The sequence below is a fragment of the Dipteris shenzhenensis genome, chromosome 3, assembly GCF_047967505.1.
Source record: "Dipteris shenzhenensis isolate YYH24624 ecotype China chromosome 3, Dip_SZ_1.0, whole genome shotgun sequence".
Classification (NCBI taxonomy): Eukaryota; Viridiplantae; Streptophyta; class Polypodiopsida; order Gleicheniales; family Dipteridaceae; genus Dipteris; species Dipteris shenzhenensis.
In genome coordinates, this window is record NC_141598.1 from 29,664,380 (window position 1) to 29,677,643 (window position 13,264).

The window sequence follows — 13,264 nt, forward strand, 5'->3', positions numbered from 1 at the left end:
GGTAGTGTTTTAAGATCCCCTCCATTGTAATCACCGCTTGGCTCAATCTTGTTTGGTCTATATAGACGATCAACCTTCAAATATAAGTAGATGGGCTTTCCATATTTGTATGTGATTCATGTTTCAATTTTGGGCATTCTTTCTCACAGGGATTTTCAATTTATTGCCTAGGCCAAGAGGAGAAGGTGAAGACCCATTCTCTCTCTCTCTCTCTCACATAGACATGAGGGTAAGGGGTGAAATTGTTCCCACATCACCAGATTCATCAAGTGTGCCATGGTAGAGCTAGTGTTGTGGGCAAGAGTTTTATTCTAATCTCCTATACCAATAATATTTGAATGTAAGACGAAAGTCATATTCACACTATACACACACTCTCAAAAGGTGATATGAAGCACACCTCTCAGAGAAACCATCGCGATGAACACTATATCAGGTACTCGATTCTCATTCGATATACAATCAATTCTATTGCTTATGCGCACGAACTTGATTTCTATATGGTATTAGAGACTGGCTGGTGCCCAAACCAACCACATCGCTTTCCGACAAACAATGACCTTCTAGTCCTCCTTAGTAGACAATCTTGTCTTCCTCAAGTCCAAAATTAAAGGACCTATAGATAACACGGACTTGCAATGCCCTAAAGACGGCACCCTATTGCCAACAAATGCAGATGAACGAACCTAAAAGTTCTAGCTGAAAGCAAAGTCCAGGCTGTAGACAAAGATCTACAAACCTCCCACAAAGGGCATGGCATCAATAAACATCAAGAAGGGCAAAAGGACCCAGGAGCAGATAACGATCTGCAAGTCCTCAAGGAAGGGCAAAAGGGCAATGATCACAATGGCCACCTCCCACCACAAACAGGAGCAGAATGGGGCAAAGCAATCACCCCTCGCCCAAAACGGCGAATTGGTGAAGACCACTATGATTCTAAAGCTATTGTCATCGATGCAAACCCAACGTCGAACCTCAACCGAGAAAAAATACCTTTGTCTTTCTCTATGTCATGATAAAGCACTACTATACACAGATTCTATTGTGATGTTTAAGTACCGATGTTTAGCATGCGCGGGACACTAATCGTTGGTATTGGAAGCACGCCTCGTCAAGGGTCGCTATATAGTAACTTTAGTCAAATGTCGCTATATAGCGACCATTTCTAAAGTCGCTATATAGCGACTTTTATCAAAATTATAAGTGTCGTTATATAGCGACACTGAGATACTTTTTTATAGCGACGTTTTATAGAGAGTTTTTTTTCTCATATCGATCTTAAAAGTTAGTTTTCCCTAATGGAAATTTTTTTTAAATTTTCATACATGTTTGATCTTTTGAGAGAATAAAAGTACGAGAGCATGTACATCAAGCCTTTGAAGCTCATATATTCATGTCCAAGTTTGAGATGAAAAAATTCAATGAGGAGCATTTACATCAACGGTTTCATCTTGAGCCAAGTCTAACGCGCCAAACAAGTCTTTTGATCTCCATATCATCATCCTACTCTAGTATCGTACATTCACCTAAAAGTACTTGATCATCTTCTTCAATAAAGTGTGGTGATTCTTGATGATCGTTGTCTTCTTTCTCAATATCGTGATCTCCATCTTCCTCCCATGCAATGTCATTATGCGCATCTTCCTCTTGGCTCATATTGTGATCTTCATCTTCTTCGCTAGATTCATTCGGATCAATTGGTTCCAGCATTGGTAGTAAATAGTTCTAAACCATTTTACATCAAGAATAAAAATACTAAATTGTTTGAAATCAACTTCATAGATTTCACGTATATTCTTCTCTCCTCACAGAGAGAAGATTGGTATCCGAAGCACTTGCTCGGCTATCTTGTGTGAAGTTAGCCATGACTCCACAATCATACCTGACTCTCTTTGAATCGATGCATTCCACGCGAAAGTGTCATCCATATAACCATAGTGCACTGTACTTTTTGTACTATAAAAGAGCATCATTAAAACAATGAAGATGCATCTATTTTATAGCATATATTGCCACAAATAATTACTTAATTATGTCAAGAGGTAAGAAACCTACATGCATCATACATCCAGGTGATAATTCTCGCTCATGCTCGTTTATTCTCTCCATCGCATTCGGCTTTACGTAGAGCCAGTTATAGCCAATCAAGTGACATGTGAGTGGGGATATGGTTGCGATCGCCTGTACATTACTCTAAATCTCGTCCTTGCATTTATTCTTTCTGCTTTGGCCGCTTCATATCTCTCAATCCACTTCTACATCTCCTTGCTATTGAGGATGCAAAACTTATTGAATTTCTCCATTTTCTTTTTGCTCATCTTTCTTTCAATCCCTTTTCCTTAGGGAGCCTCGCCAATGATGCGATCATCCTCCTTGTTATGCCAAGCTTGCGGCATATCGGGATCTGTGGATGCAAGAAACTCCGTGATATATACTAATGACTCTTGCACAAGCCATCCCTCTGCCATGCTTGCTTCTGGTCTTGCTCTTTGTCTTACAAATCCCTTCAAAGTTTTCATAAACTGCTCGAGACAAAACATCCACCGACTATGAACGGTACGTGCAATAGCCACCTCATCAACTATGTGCACAAGAAGTGTACTTGAGTTGTCATAATGCTCAAGGGAAAGTGCTTCTGAAGCAAGCATACGGCTTCGATGGATTTCACCCTAGCCTTCTCGATGCTCGATATGGAGATCTCTTTTTGAGATATCCACCTATTTCACATGCCCATATAAGATACATTCATAATCAGTCTACAGATTATTCAGCTTAAATGGAAGAAAATGCAATCAATGCGATTTGATAGTAAGCATACCTCACAATACCACTGATCTTGAATATAGCATTTCTAACATCTTCTTGTAAGCACGTCCCTTTTATTGTAATTAGGAGGATGAACTATCAAAGCATCAAAGAAGTCATGTCAACAATATAACATAATCATAATTATGCTGATGCATCACGATTATCAGGACACTAATTGTACAGCTTAGAATACCTATAAGACCTTGTGCCAATCATGGGACTTGAGCCCACTAAGCTTATTGTCCTTTGAAAATGCTCCTTTGAAGCAACGCATGTTCCCTGTCGGTGTTTGAAAAGAGACAATGTCTGCCTTGACCATTGCCTCCTCCCTCGTAGAGAGGATCCATGTTGCTTTTGGGAGGATAACTTTTCTCGAAGCATGCACTTATGAGACATCCTATTCATAGCACGCAAGTCTTCTCACAATCCTCTCGAGTCTTTGAAACTAACCAAATGTGCCTAAATAGTAGCCCCCACATTCTTGAAGATATGCATGGGATCTAAGAGATGATTGATTTGTAACTGATCCCAATAAGGAAGCTCGTGAAAGATCGATAGTCTCTTCATACCAGGAGGAGGTTCCTCTCCATTTGCCCTCCAAGCTTGAATCCAATCACTTGCCTTCAAATATGATGGTGGTGGATCAAGCTGACCTCCACGCGCGAGATGGTCCAATGGAAGGTATCAAGCATGACCTTCATAAACATTTTTCCTCATACGTTTGGAGTATCGTGCAAGCGATTTCAAACCCGGTCCACAAACAGGACAAGCATGGTACCCACTTGTAACAAGTCCTGCACACGTGCATGAATGTGTTAGTATAAGACATGCATGCGAAAGAGAGTCATAAAGGCATAATCCTATATTATACATGTAAAGACACAACCACGTACCTGCGCACTCTCCATATCTTGGTAGTCATGCATGTTCCACATCAAGATAGGAGCTCTGGAAATATCAAAGACCCGCACTCCTCTCCATAATATATGTAACTCCTTTATCAAAGGTGCCATGTACACGTCCATATTTTTTGCCTTGTACTTCCCTGGCACAAGTAGTGCAAGCATGAGGTGTCACTTTTTTATTGTTAGCCATGGTGAGATATTGTAATTCATCACGACTATGGGCCATGTCGACCAAGATGTTAAGCATAACCCAAAAGGATTCACGCCATCCATGGCGAGCCCAAGTGCAAGTTGCATGGCTCCCTCGCAAAGTCCAGCCATTGATTGTCTATGTGCTTCTAAGCTACACAATGTGCAGGAATCCTCAATGTGTCATCAGTGGACCGATGAGATGCATGCCATGTCATCAATTCTGCTATGGGTTTGCATCGGAACATGTGCCATATTCTTGCAATGATGAGAAAGTGTCTCAAGACCTTGACTGATATCTGCTCACCCTACAAGTCATCTCTATATCATTGTTCTCCACATTTCGAACAACTAGCCAAATCTCCATGCTCACGATGAAAGAGAATACAGTCATTACGGCAAGCATGGATGGTATCATAATCCATACCCACCATTGTTAGCATCTTCTTTGCTTCATCTCTTAATGTGAGTATGGTATTTGGTGCAGGCAACATCTTCTGGAGCAACCTATCACAATTCAAACATATATAGGCTTCGAATAATGATGATTCGGTACACTAATCCATACATGATGATTCTCAAAACAAACAATATCCAAATAATGCGTCAAATTAATGTAGGTAACCTCATTAAGGCTGAGACATTTGTATCCGACCACCCATACTTTACTTGAAGATTCAAGATTGAGAGACAAGCATGTAGTTTAGACATCCTAGCATCCTCGTACAATTGTGTTGATTGCAACTCTCGCATTTTGACCTCAAACTCTGACATCATGTGTACATGGGATGTAGTGCCCCTAAAAATAGAATCCATCATGTTGACCATACCCTTGTCATCATCCGAGAGACTATAGTCTTGCTCAAAGTGTGAAGGTATATGCATACACTCGTCAGCCTCCTCATCATGTTTTAAGATTTCGTGTAAATATAAGATCTTGTCGCAAGGTTTCGTATCATAATAGTATCAAATATTAACCACAAACTCAAATAGTATCATAATATTGTCACTGTGGGCTAAAACCCAAAACCCCATGACGCGGCGCTTTCTTTAGCATCTCTATTATGCGAAAAGTAATCTCTTCTCCCACCTCATATCCGATGACCTCGCTTTCCTCCTCTCTATTCTCTACTCCTCACCAGTACTCAACCCGTCTCCTAACACTTGTGCTCTGTCTCCACCCTTCTCCGTCTTTGCTTGTGTGAAAAGAAGTTTTTCAAGAAGGTGAGTCTCTTTGAGTAATGTAGGTTCGTTTTTTGTGAGATTTCATTTTGTGAGTGTTGAATCATGTTTCTCCTTGTATTGCTAAGGCTATGTGCTAGTTTTCATGCTTGATTTTCAAGGGTTAAAGATAAAAAATGAGATTTTGTAAAAGAAAGAAGACTCACATCTTCTAGTCTTTTTTGTATTTCTCTTCCTCCTCTTTCTCCTTGTCTCCTCAATCCAATCCCTTTGAGAAGTTTCTTTTTTAAACTCCTTCCTTTAACTAGTTATTTGAAAAATGGTATGTTTCCTCTCTTTTGTAAGGCCAGTCCACAAAACACCGAGCGGGACTATTCCAAGTAAGAAAGTGCTTCCTCTTTTTTCCTTTTGTTATTTTTGTTATTTGCATTGGCCTTAAGCGCTAGCGCCTTAAGCAACCCTCTCTTTCCCTATTCCCTCTTCTTTTCCTCTTTTCTCCTCTTCCTTCTCTTCTTTTTCCCCTCTTTCAATCTCTTTTCCCCTCTTCTTTTTCCTCTCTTTCAATCTCTTTTTTCCTCTTCTTTTTCCCCCTCTTTCAATCTCCTTTTCCCTCCTTTCCTTCTCTTCTTTTTTCCCTCTTTCAATCTCTTTTCCCCTCTTCTTTTTTCCCCTCTTTCAATCTCTTTTTCCCTCCTTTCCTTCTCTTCTTTTTTCCCTCTTTCAACCTCTTTTCCCCTGTTCTTTTTTCTCCTCTTTCAATCTCTTTTTCCCTCCTTTCCTTCTCTTCTTTTTTTCCTCTTTCAATCTCTTTTCACCTCTTCCTTCTCTTATGTTTATGCTCTTTTCCCCTCTTTCAATCTCTTTTCCTATTTTCCTCTCTCTTTCCCCCCCTCTTTCCCCTCTTTCAATCTCTTTTTCTCTCTTTTTCTTTTATGCTTAAGCTTTCTCTCTTTTTCTTTTATGCTTATATGCTCATGCATAAGCATAAGCATATGCTTTGTTTCCTTTCCCTCTTCTTCCTCTTATGCTTATGCTTATGCATGAGCATGTGTCTCCTTCTCCTTCTCCTTCTTCTTCTCGTTCTCCTCTTTTCATCCTTTCCTCTCTCTTTTCCCCCCTCTTTCCCCTCTTTCAATCTCTTTTCATAAGCATATGTATTTGCCTATGCATAAGCATAAGCATATGTCTCCTTCTCTTATGCTCATGCATAAGCATAAGCATAAGCATGAGCATATGTCTCCTTCTCTTATGCTTATGCTTATGCATGAGCATATGTCTCATTCTCCTTCTCCTTCTTCTCCTTTTCTCCTTTCCTCTCTCTTTCCCCCCCTCTTTCCCTTCTTTCAATCTCTTTTCATAAGCATATGTATTTGCCTATGCATAAGCATAAGCATATGTCTCCTTCTCTTATGCTCATGCATAAGCATAAGCATAAGAATGAGCATATGTCTCCTTCTCTTATGCTTATGCTTATGCATGAGCATATTTCTCCTTTTCCTTCTCCTTCTCCTCTTTTTCTCCTTTCCTCTCTCTTTGCCCCTCTTTCCCCTCTTTCAATCTCTTTTCATAAGCATATGTATTTGCCTATGCATAAGCATAAGCATATGTCTCCTTATCTTATGCTCATGCATAAGCATAAGCATAAGCATGAGCATATGTCTCCTTCTCTTATGCTTATGCTTATGCATGAGCATATGTCTCCTTCTCCTTCTCCTTCTCCCTCTTCTTCTCCTCTTTTCCTCCTTTTCTCTCTCTTTCCCCCTCTCTTTCCCCTCTTTCAATCTCTTTTCATAAGCATATGTATTTGCATATGCATAAGCATAAGCATATGTATCCTTCTCTTATGCTCATGCATAAGCATAAGCAGAAGCATGAGCATATGTCTCCTTCTCTTATGCTCATGCATAAGCATAAGCAGAAGCATGAGCATATGTCTCCTTCTCTTATGCTTATGCTTATGCATGAGCATATGTCTCCTTCTCCTTCTCCTCCTCCTCTTTTCCTCCTTTCCTCTCTCTTTTCCCCCCTCTTTCCTCTCTTTCAATCTCTTTTCATAAGCATATGTATTTGCCTATGCATATGCATAAGCATATGTCTCCTCTTATGCTCATGCATAAGCATAAGCATAAGCATGAGCATATGTCTCCTTCTCCTTCTCCTTTCCTTCTGTCAATCTCTTTTTCCCCTCTTCCTCCTTTCCTTCTCTTATGAGCATGTCTCATTTTCCTCTTTTCCTCTCTCTTTCTTCCCCTCTTCCCCCTCTTTTGATATCTTTTCATAAGCATATGTATTTGTCTATGCTTAAGCTTTCTCTCTTTTTCTTTTATGCTCATATGCTCATGCATAAGCATAAGCATAAGCATGAGCATGAGCATAAGCTTTCTCCCCCTCTTCCCCCTCTTTCAATCTTTTTTCATAAGCATATGCCTATGCCTATGCCTACCCTTCTCCTTTTTAAAGGCTGCTCACATGGTATAAGTCTACTCCTACTTGTAATCTCACTTTTTAAACTATTTTATTCTTTAAGTTCCAATCTAATTTTCAATTAATATGGTTTCACTCTTAGGGTCAAAGCTCGAGCATCCCGTCATCGGAGGTGAGCGATCATGAGGGCTAGGGTTCAGGCGCACCTCACGAGGGTCAGGGAGCAGGTGCAGCTCACGAGGACCAAGGATCAAGCCAGCAAGACGAGGACGAGGAGGACGACGATGATGATTCGAATGAGTAGTAGTAGTTTGCATATACTTCGCCATGTATATCATTTTGTATATCGGCTCGTTTGAGTGATTTCTTATCACCCTTTTAGAAAGGATAATTTTGTAACAAATAATGTTGTATATCTTCGACATGTATATGCTTTTGTTGCTCGATCATTTCATTTGAGTGATTTTGTATCACCCGTGTCACTATATAGCGATGCTTATATTGCGACCATTCTTTTTCGATGCTTATAATGACATTTGCATCGGTTTAAAAAAAAATTAAGTGTAAAAAGTGTCGGTATTTTCATCGAAAAAGGGCCTATGCCTTGTAGTGAAGACACCCTTTCATCCTAGTTCATGAGCAACAGGGCCAATCCCCTAACCAAAAAGATGATGCACAAAATCAATGACATGCAAAGGATGGTATTGCATGTAGAGACGACGATTTTGATGCTAGCGATCAAGCTCACATAGCAAACATCACATACATTGATGCCGACAATTATGACATCGGATGAGATGGTCGCAGTCTTGAATAACCAGATGAAGGTCCAACAGAAGATTTAGATAGCACCAATCAAGGTCCGGATGTTGATGACAAAGACCATGAGGTAGGAGAAGATGATGATTGTGCACAGGAAATAGAATATCATGTTGACGCTGAAGACAGAGATGGAGATCCTGACGGAGATCTTGATGATGACAATGAAGTAATAGAATTTCCTGAGCATATACACCAAGAATTACATGAGGAAGGCAGTGCTTATGCAAATGTGGCAAACATCAATCTAGGACTACAAGACGTTGATCGCGATGCCAATTATGGAGGAAATGATGATGAAGAAGAGGTGGTTGCATCCGGGTTGTTTATGCACGACGGAGGTAATTCTGAAGGCATTGTTGAAGACGCTATGCTTGCTAATCATGCTGTAGATAGCCAAAATCATGCACATGCATCTAGATGAACAAGAAGATGTTGATGCTCCAAGAGATGCAGATGATCATGCGAAGTCAAACACAACAAATGAAGGAGACCTTGATGCAAATGCAGACTTGGATATTTCATACTTCTTTTCCATTAACTTGAGGGGGAATGAGATGTACCAAGCTCATGTACTACTACACACGGATCCTATTGCGATGTTTAGTGTACACGGGGCACTAATTGTCGGTATTGGAAGCACGCCTCATTAAGGATCGCTATATAGCGACGTTTGACTAAAGCTCGAGGGGGTCACTATGTATAAACCCTCTATACCACGTGCGTTCAAGGCCTATTTCTAAATTCCCTTATCTGTAAATTTTTCATTAATAAAATGTACCCCTTTTCTATACAAATCTGTAAATTTTTCCCAAAACCATTTTAAAAAGTCCCTTATGTATATTTATTTCTGTAAATTTTAGAAATAAAAAATATCCTTCTGTTGAACTCACGTGATAGGGTTACATATGATGAGTGACCCCCCCGAGAACTAAAGTCGCTATGTAGTGACTTTTATTAGAATTGTAAGTGTCGTTATATAGCGACACCGAGATACTTTTTTATAGCGATGTTTTACAGAGTTTTTTTTCTCATATTGACCTTAAAAGTTAGTTTTCTCCAATGGCAATTTTTTTTTAAATTTTCATACATGTTTGATCTTTTGAGAGAATAAAAGTACGAGAGCATGCACATCAAGTCTTTGAAGCTCATATATTCATGTCCAAGTTTGAGATGAAAAAAATCAATGAAGAGCATTTACATAATGGTTTCATCTCAAGCCAAGTCTAATGCGCCAAACAAGTTTATCTCTAACTCTATACCGAGTTGATCTCCTATATCGTCATTGTACTCTAGCATCGTACGTTCACCTAAGAGTACTTGATCATCTTCTTCAATAAAGTGTGGTGATTCTTGATGATCGTCATTTTCTTCCTCAATATTGTGATCTCATCTTCCTCACGTGCGATGTCATTATGCGCATCTTCCTCTTGGCTCATATTGTGATCTTCATCTTCTTCACTAGATTCATCTGGATCAATTGGTTCCAGCATTGGTAGTGGCATCTACATATCCACATCTCTATCTCCAAAAATTTGCTTACTTCATGATGCAACTTGGATCACGTACCACCATCTTGGTTAGATCACTCCGGATGAAAAACCACCTATATTGAAGATGGGTGCCAAATGTCGTCAATTATATATATGAAATTATGCTTAAGTACATGTATCAATGGAGCTTTCAAAACGAAAGCTTCGATTAATTAAATCATTAGTATGCACCTGCTCACAGTGCTCGGGAAGAACAAAAGTATCACTTTCATTGGTCCAAAGTTTGGTGGAGTCTATTGCAAAGAAACTGCTACTATGTTTTCTCACTGTCGCATGGGGACCATTGTAAATAGTTCTAAACCATTTTACATCTGAAATCAACTTCATATATTTTGTGTATGGTTCCACAATAATCCAACTGTGAGGAGAGAAGATTGGTATCCGAAGCACTTGCTCGGCTATCTTGTGTGAAGTTAGCCATGACTCCACAATCATATGTGACTCTCTTTGAATAGATGCGTTTCATGCCAAAATGTCGTCCATATGACCATAATGCATTGTACTTTTTGTATTGTAAAAGAGCATCATTAAAACAATGAAGACGCATCTATTTTATAGCATATATTGCCACAAATAATTACTTAATTACATCAAGAGGTAAGAAACTTACATGCATCATACATCGAAATGATAACTCTCACTCGCACTCGTTTATTATCTCTCCATCATGTTCGGTTTTACATAGAGCCAGTTGTAGCCAATCAAGTGACATGTGAGTGGGGAGAAGAGCTAGATCCTGTGGATATGGTTGTGATTGCCTGTACATTACCGTGAATCTCGTCCTTGCATTCATTCTTTCTGCTTTGGCTGCTTTATATCTCTCAATCCACTTCTACATCTCCTTGCTATTGAGGATACAAAACTTATTGAATTTCTCCATTTTCTCTTCGCTCATCTTTCTTTTAATCCCTTTTCCTTGGGGAACCTCGCCAATGATGCGATCATCATCCTTATTATGCCAAGCTTGCGGCATATCAGGAATCGTGGATGCAAGAAACTTCGTGATATATACTAATGACTCTTGCACAAGCCATCCCTTTGCAATGCTTGCTTCTGGTCTTGCTCTTTGTCTTACAAATCCCTTCAAAGTCTTCATAAACCGCTCAAGAAAAAACATCCACCGACTATGAACGGTACGTGCAATAGCCACCTCATCAACTATGTGTGAAGATAGTGGGAGAGAAGGAAGGAGTCTCACTTGCGGCTTTCTCACATACACAATGGGGGAATACAAACAAAGGTGGAGGCTGAAAATAGTTTTCCTCTTCTTAGTTGTGAAAGCCAAAAGAACTCTGGTACAAAGAAATAGAAGAACCCTATATGTGGGTCTCAAACCAAACTCAGCTAACTAAGGTGGCATACTAACTGAGCCACAAACTAGAGTACATAAGGATAACTGTCATCCAGCTATTATTCATGGGTGGTGTACCAATCGCATCTACAGCTAACAAGTCAGTGACATAAATGCACAACGGTCACCTTGGCATATCACGAGTGGAGCTCGATATCTGAACACTCCCCCTCAAGCTCAATCCCAATTCCTGCACACCAAGCAGGTTTGAACTTGCGCAGCTTCTCTGTGCCCAATGCCTTCATGAATATGTCAGCTACTTGATCCTCTATGCTGACATAAACTAGATCAATAAGACCTAGTAAAACCTTCTCCCGCACATAGTGATAATGCACCTCAATGTGCTTTGTTCTAGCATGATAGACTGGGTTATTTGCCAAGTGTATACTGCTCATGTTGTCATAATAAATGACAACTGGCCCATCTGGCATATCATAAAGTAGCTTATGCAACTAAGCTACCTCACATGCAGCCATTGCTACACCCCTGTACTCAGCCTCTGTGCTCGACAAGGCAGCTGTAGGCTGTTTCTTGCTGCTCCAAGTGACTGCAGCACTCCCAAAAGAGAACACATATCCACTGGTAGATCGTCTATCAGAAATACTACTAGCCCAATCAGCATCAGTGTATCCATGCAATTGTATCTGAACCCCAGTCTCATAAAATAGTCCATACTGCAATATGGACTTCACATACCTGAGTATGCGTCTAGCCGCATCCAAATGCGGTTTCCTTGGAGCCTACATAGACTGACTTACCAATCCAACAACATAGCTCAAATCTGGCCTGGTAATAGTCATATAAATCAAACTTCCTACTATGCGTCTATACATAGTAGGGTCTTCCAGAAGCTCACCTGCATCTACGCCCAGCTTCACATTCTGCTCCAAAGGAACTAAAATGATTACAGCCTGTTATCCCATATTTGGACAGCATGTCCAACCCATATTGCCTTTGCAAGAGCCGTATCCCACTTGGTGATCTAATCACCTTAATGCCCAAGAAATAACACAGCTCTCCCAAATCCTTCATCTCAAACTTCTGCTTCAATAGCATTTTCACATGAAGGATATCTTCATCACTATCACCTGTGATGATCAAATCATCAACATAAATGACAAGCACCATAATACCTTTCTCTGTTTTTCTCACATAAAGTGAGAAATTTGCCTTGGAAATCTAAAAGCCAATAGTGACAAGATATTGTTCTATCTTGTCAGACCATGCTCTAGGTGCTTGCTTCAAGCCATACAAGGCTTTCTTCAACCTGCAAACAAACTCAGGATGAATAGCATGAACATAACCTAGTGGCTGCTTTGTGAAGATAGTGGGAGAGAAGGAAGGAGTCTCACTTGCAGCTTTCTCACATACACAATGGGGGAATACACACAAAGGTGGAGGCTGAAAATTGTTTTCCTCTTCTTAGTTGTGAAAGCCAAAAGAACTCTAGTACAAAGAAGTAGAAGAACCCTATATGTGGGTCTCAAACCAAACTCAGCTAACTAAGGTGGCATACTAACTGAGCCATGAACTAGAGTACATAAGGATAGCTATCATTCAGCTATTATTCATATTATTCATGGGTGCTATACCAACCGCATCTGTAGCTAACAAGTCAGTGACAGAAATGCACAACGGTCACCCTGGCATATCACGAGTGGAGCTCGATATCTGAACACTCCCCCTCGAGCTCAATCCCAATTCCTGCACACCAAGCAGGTCTCTGAACTTGCGCAGCTTCTCTACGCCCAATGCCTTCGTGAATATGCCAGCTACGTGATCCTTTGTGCTAACATAAACTAGATCAATAAGACCTAGTAAAACCTTCTCCCGCACATAGTGATAATGCACCTCAATGTGCTTTGTTCTAGCATGATAGACTAGGTTATTTGCCAAGTGTATACTACTCATGTTGTCACAATAAATGACAACTGGCCCATCTGTAGATTGATGCATATCATAAAGTAGCTTATGCAACCAAGCTACCTCACATGCAGCCATTGCTGCACCCCTGTACTCAGCCTTTGTGCTCG